The following is a 3,059-nucleotide window of genomic DNA, read 5'->3' on the forward strand; positions in this document are numbered from 1 at the left end:
GCCCACGTGTAGAAATCGAGTATTCAAGCTGTTTATTCATTTTTCCACCCATGAACGAAAAACGAAAATTTAAGCTGAATTCTCGTTTTTCGTTTTTTGGAAAAAAACGAAAAAGGAGCCGTTTTCTCATTTTTCTACTTTCAATATTAAATCAAAAAACAAATGATCGAATGATACACGGATTTAATTAACTTTGGCTTTTCGAGGTTTATTTGATTTGATTTATTACATTTTTTTGTTTTATTTTTAACCGTGTTCACAGCTACCTCTGGATAACCTAGACCTCTCCATTTTGACAGATTGTTTCCTATCTTGTAGTTCAATCTTGTTTGCCATCCATAGAATCCATAGAATTTTTTGACCTATGAGAAATGGAATAAATCTGAGCAGGGCCGTTTTTATGGGCATTTCCTCCAATTCTCCTTCAAGTTCCAAGAGACGGAGGCAATGACTTTGGACAGTTGGTTTAGTTTGTCCATTTAAATGGGAAACTTTGGATTGCACAAATGATCTCACTCACAGTCAAGTATTTCTGTTGGATGAAAACATTCAAGCATACAGCTGGTTCTACAGGAATGATGATCCCTTCAAAAACATTTTGCACAAGATCTGGTGGATATCCTAATAAAACGTGGAAGATGCATTGCCTTTTGACACCAAATAAATGGACCCTGTAACTGGATCCTCTAATGCTGATTGAATATGAAGAGTGTTCAGCTTGTTCGTCCTTCTCTGAAATGCCCCTGAACATACTTCTTTCAGCTGAAAATCTGATCACTGGCTAAGGCAAAACCGGCAGGGATATGGTCTAGAAAAATTTTCAATAAACCCACCAGGCACTGGCGGATTCAGGGGTTGGACCCCATTGAAATCTGATTGGCCCCTGAAGTGCCCTTGTCCTGTCACTCATCACTGATTTACGTCAAAGCACTATATTGGGTGCGTCGGGTTTGTTGTAACAATTTTAAAGCATTCAATAGTGAACAGTGCGCACACATAGAGCCACTTCTCAGGCCATGCATGAGCCCCAAATTGAGTCTTTCCATGTCTTCTCGTGCTTGAACGGACAAATTGCTTACCGTCTACTGTATTATCGGTATTATCACATATGAAGTTGACTTACAAAAACAGGTTGAAAACATATATAAACTTAAGTGTTGTCTTATAATTAGCAAGTTTAATAACTTTTTTCAAATAGCAAAAAACCAATACTCAAAATAGATTAAAGAATGCATGAGCCCCAAATTGAGTCTTTCCATGTCTTCTCGTGCTTGAACGGACAAATTGCTTACTGTCTACTGTATTATCGGTATTATCACATATGAAGTTGACTTACAAAAACAGGTTGAAAACATATATAAACTTAAGTGTTGTCTTATAATTAGCAAGTTTAATAACTTTTTTCAAATAGCAAAAAACCAATACTCAAAATAGATTAAAGGGCAAAAAACAAAACAAAAACAAACAAACAACAAAACACCAAGCAATAAAGAACAATATTAAGAATAGTAAGAATCTTTTCTTGGCTGGCATGTTTCAGCCTTTAAGTAGTTGGTGTTGTTTGATAAACACCATAACAAATGTAAAAATCTGAATGGCAGTTTTAAAACATGAAAATACTATATAAGTTCCTTTCATCTGTCACATATTCACCCAGTTCACTCTCTGCTATGGACTACATTTCCCATGATCCCCCACTCCAGTCAGCCTGTTCCTCAGAGCACTAATGACCAGCACCTGTCCCTCATCATCACCTCAATCAGCACCACTACAAAAGCCAACGTCACCATTCAATCAGTGTCTGGTCTACAAATAAGAAGCGATAAACTCATTTACCTGTTGCTAGCGATCGCCAAACATATTCCAATGTCTTCCAAAGATGCTCTAGTGATCTTCAATAGTCCCCATTGTTGTCTTCTTATCTTCTGTTATTGACTTGCATTGTTCTTCATATTGAATCCTCGTTTTCATTATTAATCTTCAGACTCTCAATAACTTGGTGAAATATATCAGTAGATCATAGATTCGTCTCTACTGGTCCTATTTGGCCTTTGTATTCCTTAGTTTATATTGACAACACGTGTACAGAATGCTCTGTTAGTAAAGACACTGTTTTTTTGTTATGCCTGCAGGCTTTACTCCTTTCTAAGTGCCCCATTATCCATATTCACATCAGAAACAGGCTTTTCTAACTGGGAAAATATGCTTTGTGCAAGGAACGTGGTTTTAAAGGTCACTCTAAACGAGACCATCACAGAAATGCAATGTTTGCATGGAAGCAGCATCATGCATTATAAATTCAAAAAACAAGGAGAGGAAAAAGAAAATTAAGTAGAATCGGGAATACATCAAAACAATTGCGGAGGTACTCCTGTTGATTGCCACCCAGAATATCGCCCAAAGAGGTCACAGAGTCTGATGACTTGAATAACAAGGGCAACTTTTTCGCCATTTTAGAGCAGATTGCTAAACATGATCCACCTAATAGAGAAGTGCATGAATGCTTACGGCAATGCCAAGTATACAAGCAAAGGTATACAAAACAAAATACTCGAATGCTTGGCAGAAATGGTTCAAGTTGACATAATAAAAGAAGTTACAGAAAGTGAGGTTTTCAGCATATTTGCTGATGAAATACAGGACCTTCAACCGATGGAGCAAGTATCGCTGATTATCAAGTGTTACTAAATTGGGATGATACATGAGAGCTTTCTTGGCTTTAGAGGGGCTGATAGCTTAGATGCTGCAGGCCTTACCAGCTTAATAATAAATTGCATTGAAAGACATGGACTAGAATATCGTATCAACCTGGTTGGTCAGGGCTATGATGGTGCTGCTGTTACGAGTGGTAAGCACTCAGGCACGTGCACAAGAATCCAAGATTTGATAAAAATATGCATTTTATGTGTATTGTAATGCTCACTGTCTAAACCTTGTCATTGTGGATAGATTAAATAGGTCTTTATTGTATAGGTCTAATTGTCTCCCGAGGGCGCAATGAGCTAAATAATGCAGTACATTTAAATTGTCAACGCAAGGAAGTAACTCTATAAAAACGT

This window comes from Sinocyclocheilus rhinocerous, unplaced genomic scaffold (assembly GCF_001515625.1).
Source record: "Sinocyclocheilus rhinocerous isolate Xijiao unplaced genomic scaffold, SAMN03320098_v1.1 scaffold3009, whole genome shotgun sequence".
NCBI classification, from domain to species: Eukaryota; Metazoa; Chordata; class Actinopteri; order Cypriniformes; family Cyprinidae; genus Sinocyclocheilus; species Sinocyclocheilus rhinocerous.